Source organism: Pinus tabuliformis, chromosome X (assembly GCF_031772625.1).
Source record: "Pinus tabuliformis cultivar Carrire ecotype Pingquan chromosome X, CPIR1, whole genome shotgun sequence".
Taxonomy (NCBI): Eukaryota; Viridiplantae; Streptophyta; class Pinopsida; order Pinales; family Pinaceae; genus Pinus; species Pinus tabuliformis.
Window position 1 is genome coordinate 38,093,228 of NC_142308.1, and position 15,011 is coordinate 38,108,238.

The 15,011-nt window shown below is 40.4% G+C and overlaps 1 protein-coding gene across 4 annotated transcripts in view; it reads right to left on the minus strand.

Moving 5' to 3' along the window:
- The window catches only part of LOC149138227 (ARM repeat superfamily protein), a 161,823-nt gene that overhangs the window by 70,870 nt on the left and 75,942 nt on the right, over window positions 1-15,011 (minus strand). The gene's annotated exons all lie outside the window — the stretch shown is intronic.

A 15,011-nucleotide genomic window follows, 5' to 3' on the forward strand; every position in this document is an offset into this window, starting at 1 on the left:
AATTGTGATAATATCTATTTCCTTTAGAATTAGAATTGTAATAAAAATTGGGTGCATAAAATAAGCACTAATAATGGTCCCTAGCCATAGACCCCTTTGGAATGAATCAACTCCCTAATGTGATATGTAGACCTAAATTCTCATAATATTTGGTTACGAGCCTTTTGTGCATATTTGTCAAAAAGATGAATCATGGTTAGCAATATAGTTTTAAGGACTTGCAAATTGACAAAGTCAACAAGGCTTTCTCCAAGATGAAAGCAAGGAAATTGCAATCATTACAATTAGATCAACAAGTCATTAACGAAGAGAATCATCATCTACTTCACATGAAGATAAACAGGAAAATGATGGCATCAGAAGAGGGAATAACTTGACAAAAGAAATTAAGCGATCGTTGGGAGGGGGTTGGCAAATTAAACTCTCTACTTATCTAAGTTTCTATTTAATAACAACTTTAGTGGTTGAATTCCTGCTTAAAATTATAACCTTAGGTGTCTTACCTATATAGATATTTTCAACATAGGGATTACAATGACTGATCAATTAAAGATTGGTTATCCCCATCTACGCCATTAAATCCCAGCTACATGAGACAAATTTTGTCTATTTTTCTTGCTTGCATTGTCACAGTTGATAAGCAATGCAATGGTCTTTCCTTATTAAGTTAAAGGGTGTTAATGACTTCCCTTTATTGGACCCTTGTGGGTTGTTTCTCTCTTTTTCCACATATGCTTCTCGGCAGAAGAAAGAGAAGCTTATGCAATAATTCATATCAAAGTCCAATTTAAGTTCTGACATGTAAATTACTAGATGCACCATTGAAGCTAGAATAGAAGTGCCATTATGAAAATTGGGTGTTCATAAAATATCACATGAACAACCTAGAACACATGATATGACAAGTATCCGTGATACAAAAATCAGAAAGATAAGACAATTTTATTACTGTCCAATAACTAACCAATATAAGCGTTGATTTCTCGTAGAATAGGATGTGCTTAAGCCTCAAAATTTGCAGGGAGGCTAGGACACATGTATTCCACAATACCCATAAATCGTTTTAGAAAATTCCACCCAGAGGCAGTTTTATTAAAATAATTAATTATTTTTAATGGATGCCTAAGTCTAAACTTGGAAATTAAAATAATTAAAGGGTATTAATCAAACTGGGGGTGAAACTTCTAGAAGAAGACAAGGATCAAACCATAATGATCTAAGCCATTGATTAGAATCTAATCTGGGTCATTGGTTCTCAAAGAGAAGATTATAAGAGGAGGCTTGATGGGCATTTGGAAATCACATCGAAGAGAGATCAAGAGATCGAATTTCTCAGAGAGGGCAGCGCAGCAATTGCTAGAGAATTGATTGAGGAAATTTCTTGCAGTGAGGGGCGAGGATAGTTCCGGAGGGAGATTTCCTGATTCGGGAATACATCGCAGAGGAGGCAGGGAGAGATCCAGAAGAGGCAATGCAGAGGCCATGCTAGGCAGCGTAAGGCCAAGTAGAGGCAGCACAGAGCTTCAGAGGGAGTTCAAATTCCAGCCAGAAGACACGAGTTTCAGTGCAGGAAGTCAAGGTGTGAGACCGGAAGGCTTGGAGTTCGAATCTCCAGATAGCAGGAGATCCAGGAGAGGCGACACAGATCCCTAGAGACACTAACGCAGAACTGTGTAGGCTAACACAGTAGTTGCACAGAGCCAGCATGGGGCCAACAATCCAGGGCCTGGATCAGTCTAATCGCTAGTGATAGTGTGAGGTATTTCTCACTAATCTTCTGCCAGTCAGATTCTCTGTATTGGATAGCCAGCAAGGCATCCAAAGATTGTATTCAAAAAACTACTGCTTAATAATACAAACCCTCAACTGTTGCACCAGTTTTCCCGCATTAGGTTTTTTCGGGGACATTTGTCCAAAAATACCAGTGTCATGTGTTGTGTATTTCTTTCTTACTCAGGGTCTTGTTTCTGCATTTAATTTAATTGGTGAAGGTTGCAGTGTATTAGTTTCGGTATTTGTTGTAGGATGCAGTAAATAATTTGTTCAGTAATTTAACAAATAGAAGAAACTTAATCAGTTGTTGCAGTAGAAATTTGGGTCTTCCAAATTTTCACATGGTATTAGAGCCGTAGGTGAAGCATGAGAACAGAGCCAGAAAAGCCCAGCGTTGAAGAGGAGGGAAGTCAAAGTGTTGCTTAGGCAACAAATCGAATTGCCAGAGGGATTGCACAGTCCAGGCCAGGAGGGCAAAATTTTCGTGGGAAAATCTCTCTGAGTGAGTCAACAGAGAGAAAGACTCCCATATCGAAGTTTGCCAGTGTCAGAGGGAGCAGCGCAGAGTATTTCTCTGGTGAGACGCAATTTTCTGCAGCAATTGCTGGGGCAGAAAATCGTCAGAAGGAGGAAGGAGACACAGATGAGGGAATTTCTTCCTCGGAGAATTCCTAGCCAAGGAATTCAATTTCTTTATTGTTGATCAACAACAAAGACAAGCATATCTACTAACTCCAGCAGGGAGTGTGTAGGCTAGCCTAGTGTTGCGCAGAGGAAAGATGAGGCAGTTCGACATTTCGTTGGAAGAGATGGCAGCTAATGGGTTGCGAGATCAAGATCGATTGGAGGGTGCATCTAACTATGTGATCTAGAAGGAAAGGATCTCATGCCTTCTGGATGAGCACGATCTCAAAACCTATGTCGACAGTGTGGTAGTTGTACCCGCAGATCCAGATCCGCTCAAGAAGTACAAGGCTGAGATGGAAAAGGCCAAGCGATTGATCCTCGACAGAGTGAGAGATCACGTAGTGTGTCACATTGTCGGCAAGGATATTGCCCGACAGATGTGGGAAGCATTGGCTATGCTATACGAAGGATCTTCCGAGCAGCGGAAGATGTACTTGGAGCAGAAGATGAGATCCACGCAGATGCAGAAGGGGGAACGCATTGATTCGTTCCTAACGAAGCTTCAAGAAATCTGAGACTCGTTGGCAGTTGTGGAGTCAACACCTTAGCCTACCAAAGTGGTGAGGCTGGCTCTGAATTCAGTCTTAGAAGAATGGCAAGTATTTGTCCAGAGTATCCTGGGCAGAGAAAGATTGTCGGATTGGGAAGGAATGTGGGCCGCTCTTCAGCAAGAAGAGATGAGGAGAGACTTAGTCAAGTGCAAACTTGATAGCAGCAGTAGTAGTGGGACGAAGCCCAAGGAGGAGGAAGAGAATGCAGCCCTTGCATCAAAGGGGCAGCAAGAGCAGTGGAAGAAGAAGAAAGATGTCTCGAAGATCAAGTGCTTTCGATGTGGTGAATTTGGTCACTACGCTACACAGTGTCCTCTCAAGAAGAAGGACAAGGACGAGAAGCATGATCCGAAGGCTGCATCCGCAAAGATCGAGGAGGAGGAGTTTGCCATGATTGCCCAGATACCTCCAGGGGAGAGGTGGGGTGATCTAGTATTGTAGTTCAAAACAACTGCAGATGGGCAAGATCCTTGAGGAGTCCACCTCTTGGATCAAAACCTTGCTAGCAGAGCCCAAATCAGAAGTAGCAGGGTGGACCATTGTCAATTGGTGCGGAGGAGTGTCGGAGTGACAGTTGCAGTGGCTAGGAGCGCCAGAGAATGAGCAGCACAGAGCAGAGTGGGCAACAATGCAGTTGGCACAGTGCGGAGTCAGCAGCAGCGCAAACGCTTCAAAGGGTCAACGCAAAGACTAGCAGCAGTCAGAACTCCAGCAACAAATGCATCATGCTGAACACCTGTTCCGTAATTTTGGATGATTTTCCGTTGCTGATGCAGTAGCAGCAGCAATTGGAGAAGGTTGCAGTGCAGATGCAGTGTTGGCAGTGGCAGTACCAGCAGCAGCATAGATGCAGCGTTGGCAGTGGCAGTACCAGCAGCAATACAGATGCAGCTTTTGCACAGTATTTGGTGGGCAATGATGTCAGACATCATCAGCGCAGAGATAGATGTTACAAAGAAGGGTGATGCTTCAGCTGGTTGCATTATTAGAGCATATTCCTCGCTAAGAGGGAGTGTGATTTCTGGTAGCATCGGATGTGCTTTAAGCCTCAAAATTCGCAGGGAGGCTAGGGCACGTGTATTCCACAATACCCAGAAATTGTTTTGGGAAATTCTACCCAGAGACAGTTTTATTAAAATAATTAATTATTTTTAATGGATGCCTAAGTCTAAACTTAGGAAATTAAAATAATTAAAGGGTATTAATCAAACTAAGGGTGAAACTTCTAGAAGAAGACGAGGATCAAGCCATTAGAAGCTAATCTGCGTCGTTGGTTCTCACTGAGAAGATTATAAGAGGAGGCTTGATGGGCATTCAAAAAGCACATCGAAGAGAGATCAAGAGATCGAATTTCTCAAAGAGGGCAACGCAGCAGTTGCTAGAGAATCGATTGAGGGCATTTCTTGCAGTGAAGGGAAAGGATAGTTCCAGAGGGACATTTCTTGATCTAGGAATACATCGCAGAGGAGACAGAGAGAGATCCAGAAGAGGCAGTGCAGAGGCCACGCTGGGCAGCATAAGGCCAAGCAGAGGCAGCGCATAGCTTCAGAGGGAGTTCGAATTCCAGCCAAAAGAGACGAGTTTCAGTGCAAAAAGCCGAGGTGTGAGATCGGAAGGCCTGAAGTTCGAATCTCCAGACAGCAAGAGATCCAACAGAGGTGACGCGGATCCCTAGAGAGGCTGCAGTAGCTACGCAGAGCCAGAGTGGGGCCACTAAACCAAGGCCTGGATCAATCAGATCGCCAGTGATAGTGTGATGTATTTTTCACTAATCTTCTGCCAATCAGATTCTTTGTATTGGATAGCCAACAAGGCGTCCAAACATTGTATTCAAAAAACTACTGCTTAATAATACAAACCCTCATATGTTGCACCGGTTATCTAGTATTGGGTTTTTTCGACGACATCTATCCAAAAATAACGGTGTCATGTGTTGTGTATTTCTTTCTTGCTCAGTTTCTTGTTTCCACATTTAATTTAATTGTTGAAGGTTGCAGTGTATTAGTTTCGGTATTTGTTGTAGGATGCAGTAAATAATTTGTTTAGTAATTTAACAAATAGAAAAAATTAATGAGTTGCTGCAGTAGAAATTTGGGACTTCCAAATTTTCAGAATAAGTAGGTCAATGGGATTGATGTACATAGACTGAGTGTGAAAGCAATTCCTAAAATGATAATACCAAAATAAAAGAAAGATAGAGATCAAAGTAATTAACTATAGGAAGCTTCAAAAAAGGTACAAGTACAAGATAAATGCTAAAAACCTCAAGCTTTGTTAGAGTATGCCAAGCCATGCTAGAGCTAATTGTTGAGGCCGAGTGAAGGGATCAAGAAGCAAGCTCCCGATTGAAATCATCAACCATTGTGAAGGACTCTATCCACTATAAAATAATCTTCTTTGTGGAGTAACTAAGGCCATGAGTGGCTTACTACATGAATTTGGAGGGAGCTTGCAAGTGAGGAGATTCAACCCTGCTAACATTCAAGGCCATTATGAAGAAACTTTGTATGGATGACTTGTTGCTCAGCTAAACATGGAGTGTAGTATTTTGTTTTATTTCCGGGGGCGGCTTTCAAATCTCTCCGAGCTTATTTGTTTGGACTACTGGTGTTTGTCCTAGGGCTAAGAGTGGCAACTCTTCATGGGTCTTTTGCACTAATCAACGAAGGAGTGGGGGTCTAGGGAGCCCAAGCTATCATTGATCTGCAATCCAAAGTGGCATGGATAACCACCTACCATTTGTTGTCATGATTTGATGAGACAACCAAGAAGAAAGAGGTGACCCTCCTAAAGCACCTATTACCCCTCATGTCAGCGAGGGTACATATAAAATCTTTTGCAACATATATCACCACCGTTGTAAGCCCAAGGTCACAAGTCAAAAGTGTTGTAACAACTATTAGGTGTCCCAAGCCTATGTTTTGTTCTTATTGTTTATATCTTGTTGTCTTGGTCGAACCATCACTAGTCCCTTGTAGTTAATATTGGATTCCTTTCGTCATCTCTATGATTAGAGCGCCTTAGATGAGCATACTTTGTAGGAATTTACAGGGTAAGTTCCTCAGACAGAACACCAAAGGACACCGCTCACAACCAGATCGCAGATCAATACACCAGTATTTTTGACGTGGTTAAAACCCTCAAAGAGGGAAACAGTCCACAGCCTGAGCCAACGCGGCCACTTCAAGCAATTTGTTAATAAAAGAATGAAGATTTACATATGCTTCTCTCATGCACGGATTACCCTACAAATGACCCTCCATGCGCTTTAAATAGAAATCATGGACCAATCGGGTGTCAAGCCACGGATCAAGTGTCGGTAATACCGAGGAGAGAATGAACCGTCGGATCACTACATATCGTGACCGTCGGATTGTAAGTTACAAAATGTACAACGGTAAAGAAACACACTTTACCTAACTCTATACTAGACCAAGGTGTACTTAACTATTTCCTATGTGTGGGAATATCCTAACATCCCCCCTTAAGAACAACTTGGGATAGGATTGAAGGATTTACAAATATGACACAATAGGAGAAGGAAGGAGGCACTAGAGCCTATCCCCCATTAGTGACAACTTCCTGAACTCCAACCATAAATCGAAGTTTAGTGAACTTCGCCTCTGTGAGAGCCTTTGTAAAGATGTCTGCAACTTGATCATCTGTTGAACAATATTGCACTTCAAGAACATGGTCATGAATGAGCTTTCTGATGAAGTGCATGTGCAGTTCAATGTGTTTGCTGCGCTGATGTTGGACTGGATCTTTGCATAGCTGAATGGCACTTTGATTATCACACCAAAGTGTAGTCGGATGTTGCTGCTGAAAGCTAAACTCTGACAGGATCTGACGAAGCCACAAGGCTTCCTTACTAGCTTCTACGGCACCACGATACTCTGCTTCTGCTGATGAAAGAGAAATGGCAGCTTGTTTCTTACAAGCCCATGTAATAGGTCCTGAACCAAGAGTGAACACATAACCGGCAGTAGACTTCCGATCATCAGGGTCACCAGCCCAATCAGAATCAGTGAAACCAACCAATAGAGGAGCTGCTTCGCCACTGTAATGAATCCAAAACTGAACTGTACCTCGAACATAACGAAGCATTCTTTTAGCTGCTTTCCAATGACTTTCACGTGGGTTTTGCATAAACCGAGCAACAAGGCCAACAGCAAAGGAAAGGTCAGGACGAGTATGGGTTAGATACAAAAATTTTCCTACAAGTTGACGGTATAAGGTAGCATCAACTTCAGGAGAAGTACAAGTGACTGAAAGTTTGACTCCAGACTAAAAGGGAGAAGGGGCTGGCTTACAGTCTTCCATGTGAAAGTGGCGGAGAATATCACAGGCATACCTGGACTGAGAAAGGGAAATACCTTCCTTGGATTGCAAGACTTGAAGACCGAGAAAATAATGTAAGTGTCCTAAGTCTGTCATTTCAAACTTCCTTTTAAGGCTAGACTTCACATGGTTTATAAGGTTGGGATGACTACCGGTAAGGATAAGATCATCAACATAAAGAACAAGAATGATAAGAGACTTGCCCACTTGCTTGGTGTAGACAGTATTGTTAGAATGACACCTAGAAAAGCCAGATTCTAAAAGAAAGCTATCCATTTTGGCATACCAAGCTCGAGGAGCTTGCTTGAGACCATAAAGGGATTTCTTAAGCCGACATACAAGGCTGGAGTCTGTTTTTATGAAGCCAATGGGTTGTTCCATGTAGATTTCTTCATGCAAGTCCCCATGCAAGAAGGCAGATTTAACATCCATCTGATGGACTTCCCATTTGAACGAGGCAGCAAGGGAAAGAACAAGACGGATAGAGTTCATTTTGGCAACAGGGGAGAAGGTTTCAATGTAGTCAATGCCTTCAACCTGTGAAAAACCTTTAGCAACAAGACGAGCTTTATGTTTATCAACTTTCCCATCTGGTCCATACTTGGTTCTGTAAACCCATTTGCATCTAACAAGTTTTCGTCCCTTTGGTAGAGGAACAAGATCCCATGTATCATTTGCCAATAATGAATGATATTCTTCATTCATAGCTGCTTCCCAATCTGGATGGCCTGAAGCTTCTGCAAAGGTGTCAGGATCATAATTTACTGGAGCTTGAGCCAGTAAAGAAGAGGCTCTGTCAAACTGAGAACGTGTGCGTCGCTGATCTGTAGGCTCACCGGCAAGATCACCTGCTGCATCTCGAGTAGCACGAACCCATTTTGGAAGCTGAGGAGCTGAAGGAGGATCCTGAGATGGTGGGGGAGGATTGTCATCCTCACTTTCATCATCTGAAGAAGAAATGTTTTCAAAAGTAGAAGAGATAGGAAGAGGTGGCACATCCGCCGGACTAGGCTCGTAGGCCGATATATTTTCATCAAATTTTACATCTCTTCTAATGATAACATTTTTGGACTTAAATGGAATAAGTCTATAGCCTTTGACATCTTCAGAATATCCAACAAAAGTACATTTTTCACTCTTAGGTTCTAAAGCTTTATGCTTTTCATCTGGAATATGGGCCCACGCTTCACTTCCAAAAACACGAAAGTGACTTACATCTGGTTTGATTGAGCTCCATGCTTCTTCTGGAGTGATATTCTTTAAAGCCTTAGTAGGAGTGCGATTTATTATGTAATTTGCACAGTTAATTGCTTCTGCCCAAAAACTAAGACCAAGTCCTTTAGATTGTAGCATACAATTAGCCATTTCCTTTAAGGTGTGATTCTTCCTTTCAGCTACACCATTTTGTTGTGGAGTATATGGAACAGTATGTTGCATTTGAATTCCATTCTCAGTGCAATAGTTGATGAATGTGTTTTTAACATATTCTCCGCCATTATCAGATCTTAGCTTAAGAATTTGATGTCCAGATTGTTTTTCAACAAAGGCCTTGAAGGCCAAAAATGTGTTAAATACTTCACTCTTGAGTTTTAAGAAGTATACCCAAGTGCATCTGGAGAAATCATCAATGAAAGTTAAGAAATACTTGCAGCCAGAGAATGACACAACTGGAAGTGGACCACATAAATCACCATGCACAAGCTGTAAAGGGGCTGAGGCGTGCCAAGAGGCACGTTTTTCAAAACTGTCCCGATGATGTTTTCCGAGTACACATCCGGAACAAACACCATCTCTACAAGATACCATAGGAAGACCTGTCACCATATTTTCTTTACATAGATGCTGAAGGGAGCGATAGTTTAAGTGACCAAATCGCGCATGCCAAAGTTTGCTCACTTCATCGTTATGAGCAACAAATACTGAGGGAAGATTTGATGACCCAAAGTTGTGAAACTTATACAACCTTGTAGAATCATCAGCAATGCCAGTAGCTAAAATCTTTTTAGGATCTCTTAGGTCCTTGATTACAACATCATGAGGTGAAAATTCAACGAATTTACCTTCACCTGAATGAGTTATCTGATATACAGATAGAAGGTTGCAGGATAAGGTTGGAACACATAATACATCATTAAACTGACCAATGTCTAGATGAACAGTTCCAGTCCCTACAACACTAAGAGATCTATCATCACCAACATATATATTTTTGGTGTTACAATCATTTAAAGAAGAAAACATGGCTTTGTTTTTGGCCATGTGATAAGAAGCTCCAGAATCAATGAGCCACTCATGAGAATGAGAAGAAGAAGATACATTTAATGCATAACCAGACCGAGATGATTGACAACCACATGCAGAAAGTGCCATTCCTGAAGATGAAGTTGAAGTTGAAGAATGCTCCACATGGATGTTATGTTTCTTCATCGCTGCTTCCAAGGCTTCCATCTTCTTAAAGCATTTGGATTCTAAGTGGCCATCTCGATTACAAAAGTTGCAATGTCTATCAGTCTTCTTCCATTTGTTTTTATTTGTCTTATCATTTTGTTGAAATGATTTTTCAGTTTGAGGCTGAGATTGCTTAGGACCCTTGTTTGGTTTAGGACCATTCTTTTTAGGATATGACTTCTTAGGATTCTTTGAATTTGGTTGCTGCTGGGCGGCTAACGCTTTCTTGGAAGAGTTTCCAAGATTAAGAAGACCAAGGTGTAAGAGTTTTTCTTGTTCTCTTATTAAAGAATCACAAAAAGAGTCAAAGGAAGGGGACTTGTAGTCTGTTCCTTGAGAAATGAAGGCTTCTCTTGTAGAATGGAAGGTGGAAACAAACACAGAGTAGGCTGGTCCCAACTTTGTAAGAATGGAATAGATAAGGTTACTATCTTCTTTCTTAACTTTAACATCTTCCAAGAGATATCTAAGGGTCTTGAACTTGGACAAGAAATCTTCAATGCAAGAAAAATTATTAGGGTCCAATGTAAGCAACTCATTTTCAAGTTGATGGGCTCTAAGTTCATTTTTAATCCCAAAAACTTTATTGATTTGTTTCATTGCTTCATCAGAAGTATCAAGTTCTGCAATATGGAATCTAAGATCTGGAGAAATAGACATCCCTATCAATCCACATGCTTGATCTTGCCTATTTTCCCATTTAGCAGCTTTATCTTCATCCTTCGGTTTCTTTTCTTGGCCTGAGGCTATTCTGTAGAGACCTTTACTTCTAAGTAAATCCTCAATGTAGGACAACCATTGGAAGTAGTTGGTGCTGTCAAGGGTAACTTGGTATTGACTTTCCATTTCAACGGAAACTGAAGCTAAAGATGCTGAAAATAAGTGTTCCAATGGATAGATCTCGAAAAATTAGGCTGGTTTAAAAAAAACGGCTCTGAAAACGGCTTCCGGATGAAGAAGTTATGGCTTTTTGAAAAAAAGTTGATGAAGTTGCCGACGAAGTGCGGGAATGTGCGGGAATGAAAAAGTCCGCCCCCACAAAATGGAGACTTGGACCCAAGACCTCTACTCTCTTAAAATAGCTTTGAACCAATTGAGCTATACAAAAAATTTGAGAGAGAGAGAGAGGGGGGGGGGTGCTTTGGGTTGCGTGCTTGCTTTGAGAAAGCTCTTTTTCCCTACAAAACAAAAAACACAAAACCCAACACGGACATGCAAAGAAAATGAACCTTACGGCTCGAAGTTAGCTTTAGCCGAAAAACTAAATATTTTCAAAAATGAACCTTGCGGCTCAACGTTAGCTTTAGCCGGAAACTAAATATTTTTCTCAATGTTTCTGATTTTCCGAGATCTCACTAAGGCGCAGGGAAAAGAGCATACGCATGAGAAAAATCCTTCCTTTCTGTTTCCAATTTGCCCAGATCACATAGAGTCGCAGGGCAAAGAGCATACGCAGAAATGAAAGGTATAGATTCGATAATAAAAAAAAGCTAAATAAACCGAAACCGAAATAAACAGAGAGAAAATAACTGTAAACTGCAAATAAACACTGTATACCTCCAGATCTTAAAAATGACGCAACTAGGGCTACCGGAAACCTTTTCGCGTGAAACGAAAGGGGTTCCTCACTGGAACAAATGCTCCCAACACAACAGAGCAGTGCTCTCGGCCCGAAAGCAGTCAGAAACAGTAGAACTAGGAAACGACAGTTGGATGCAGTTCTACCGGCTTCAGATTTGGATCACCAACGGACGCGGCACTCAAATAGCTTTGATACCATGTAGGAATTTACAAGGTAAGTTCCTCAGACAGAACACCAAAGGACACCGCTCACAACCAGATCGCAGATCAATATACCAGTATTTTTGACGTGGTTAAAACCCCCAAAGAGGGAAACAGTCCACGGCCTGAGCCAACGCGGCCACTTCAGGCAATTTATTAATAAAAGAATGAAGATTTACATATGCTTCTCTCATGCACGGATTACCCTACAAATGACCCTCCATGCGCTTTAAATAGAAATCATGGACCAATCGGGTGTCAAGCCACGGATCAAGTGTCGGTAATACCGAGGAGAGAATGAACCGTCGGATCACTACATATCGTGACCGTCGGATTGTAAGTTACAAAATGTACAACGGTAAAGAAACACACTTTACCTAACTCTATACTAGACCAAGGTGTACTTAACTATTTCCTATGTGTCGGAATATCCTAACATACTTAAGGACTCAAGGTGTTGTGGGAGCCTTCTCTTGTATGGGTGATCATCAATGTATGGGCTAGTCCAGCCTGCGTCAAGGTGCACCTATGTCACACCACATGGTTAGAGTTTACAGAGCCTATAGGTGGCCTTGGCCTTGTAATGAACAAGGTTCGCTTATGCTCTGATACCACTGTAGCAACAAATTGGAGCTTGTTGTACTTTAAAATGTAAAATACACAATGTATTGTAAGTAATATCATTTATTAATAAGATGAATGTACAAGGATGAATGAATGTTACAATGAGGGTCTGCTTATATACCTGGGCAAGTACCCCTTCATGAATGGTCATGTCCCTAGAGACATGCCTCTTCATTAATTAATCATTAATTAACTATAATAATGATTATTACTTATTCATTTATATTTATCTTTATTTTTATATAAATTATATTCGTAACATTGCCCTTCTCTTCAAAAAGATTTGTCCTCAAAGCTTAATCGCTGACAATTTCTTCACTTGCCCACGTCATTTCGGCATGTGTAAGTCGTCGGTAGTACTATCTTGGAATCGACATTTATCCATGTCCCTTTTGATTTTGATTATTCTTTTTTTAATAAATATTTTTTGTTATTATTATTTTTATTTTTATTTATTTACTATATATATTCATTTAATTAATTTATTATGTTTTTATCTTTATATATTTTTTAAAGTGACTTTATAATAACTTTATAAAGTGACTTTTATTTGTTAAACTTGTTTTTTTTTTTAGCCACTAGTTACCTGTACGGTCACGACCGTACATGCATTCACTGATTGTCGTTCCATTTTTTCTACATTGAATAAGGATTTGTATGGAGATAAGAGTGACATTTCCTGTAATGTTCCACGATTTTTGTTAGCTTCTCATTCCAACGAACACAACACGATATATGTGGAGTGTGCCCTTTGTGCCCTGGTTGATGGCATTGATATCCATGGACTTGGAGAAAATGAACGTCATTTTGTCTATTTGCAGCAAGACGAGATTCATGCCTTGTGATATTTGGTTGAGGCCACTTAAAGACTTTGGTTGTGCTACTTTCTTGGGAGTGGCCATTCTTTTCCACAAGTCTTGTCTTTTCCCCATCCAATTTTACCTTCAATATGCATACCTTACTGCGCTCCACTGTGACGTAGCACAGATTGCATTCACTGATACTACTATTGATTCCTTCAAGAAGCATGAAAACGAATCTACGATAAACGCATTTATTCGAAGTGTACTTAGGGATAAGATATCTCCAAAAAAAAAAATCGTCACCTCATGTTACAGTCGTAGTTCAATATCAACATACAATGGGAGCCTCTCAGACATTAGATTAAAGTTTAAGCTTCTGGGAGGTTGAATATTAATATTAACATAATCCCAATGTTATTCACAATTCAATGAATTCATGTCGTTGCCTTTTATTATGGTGTACGAAACTTTGTACAGGTTGTTCTGAATCAGGTTATTATTTGGCAATTTACTCGATATAGTGCCAGTTCTTTTTGTGGGACTCTTTGTGAATATCACGATCTCAAATAATTAGGGCATTGATTTGAGGAACTGTCCCAAATAGGATCTCATTGAAATAAGTGTAATTATTCTTGTGAGTTGTTCAACGAAAAAATGTTTATCCCTTCAATCCATAGGAGGCAACATAGGCACTTGCATTTTGCTCTGTTGGAAGTGTTCTGAATATGCCAACATTTTGCAATCATACTCTTGTCCAGTTTCAAAGACACTTGTTTTTCCCTGTTCAAGATGTTGTAAGGTTTCTGCGTAGGCCCCGTCTTTGTCCATCTGGCAGACCACACAAGGCTCAACCTTGTAGAACACTGAAAGAATGATGGCCCTTGAATTCTTCGTGTGGACAGGTTCCTCCGACCACCATCCACATTACTCATATGTTGGAGAAAAATTTGCAACATGGACAGAAGCACCAGCGATTTCATGTTCTAATTAGGAAGAAATTTCGTCGCCCTCTTCCCATTCGTTCCTATCCAAAAAGAAGTGCAATCCTCGATCATGAAGATGTTTGCAAGGATGGTTGACAAAGGCGTTTTTCACGTCCAGTTACTATGAATTTTGGCCCTTTTTATGTCAAGTTGGATTGCACCCGCTTACCTTTCTAAAGCACATTGAACAAGGCTAGAATTAGGAGACAGGGTAATTTTCAATTCTTTAATATTATTTTTTTCATGCCAATTTCCATTAACCCTATGTCCTTAGCTGAAGTTCTTGTTGTTGGTTTGTCTTTTTATCTTGTTTGCCCCTCAAATCCATGAGAGTTCTGGTCGATGTGGGTATATCCATAGGCATTGCTTCCTTTCTTTTGCATGTTTTGCTTGAATCAACAAGGGAGGTTGTTGCATCGACTTCTTTATCATCATTTTGTTCTTCATCCCCTTTTTCTATAGGTTCAAATTTTTACTGTTTCACCTTATAATCTTGCAAGCCAGAGATATTATCCCCTTTGACATTATGCTCAACTTCTAAAGTACGTGTTGAATCCAAAATATTACATTCATCTTATTAATAAAAAATAGTACTTACAATACAATGTGTATTTTACATTTTAAACTACAGTGGTATCAAAGCGTAAGTGAACCTTGTTCGTTACATTGGTATCAGAGCATTCCTCTGACTATACGAACTTTGTTCTTAACATTGGTATCAGAGCATTCCTCTAAGTATATGAACTTTGTTCGTTACATTGGTATCAGAGCATTCCTCTGACTATACGAACTTTGTTCGTAACGGGGCTTGGTGCAGTATCACTCATATAATTCTCATTCATGGCAGTCTCATGATGACAATTTTCACATTTCCCAAGGTAGTTCACGGTTCCTAATGCAACTTGCTCACAGTGATCAAAATTTCAACTTGGAGAGAAGTCCATGCCACATTGAATTTCACCAATCAGAGGAAGCAATGGCTAGTTACAGCTTGGTCAAACATGGTTGACAGGTCAAAA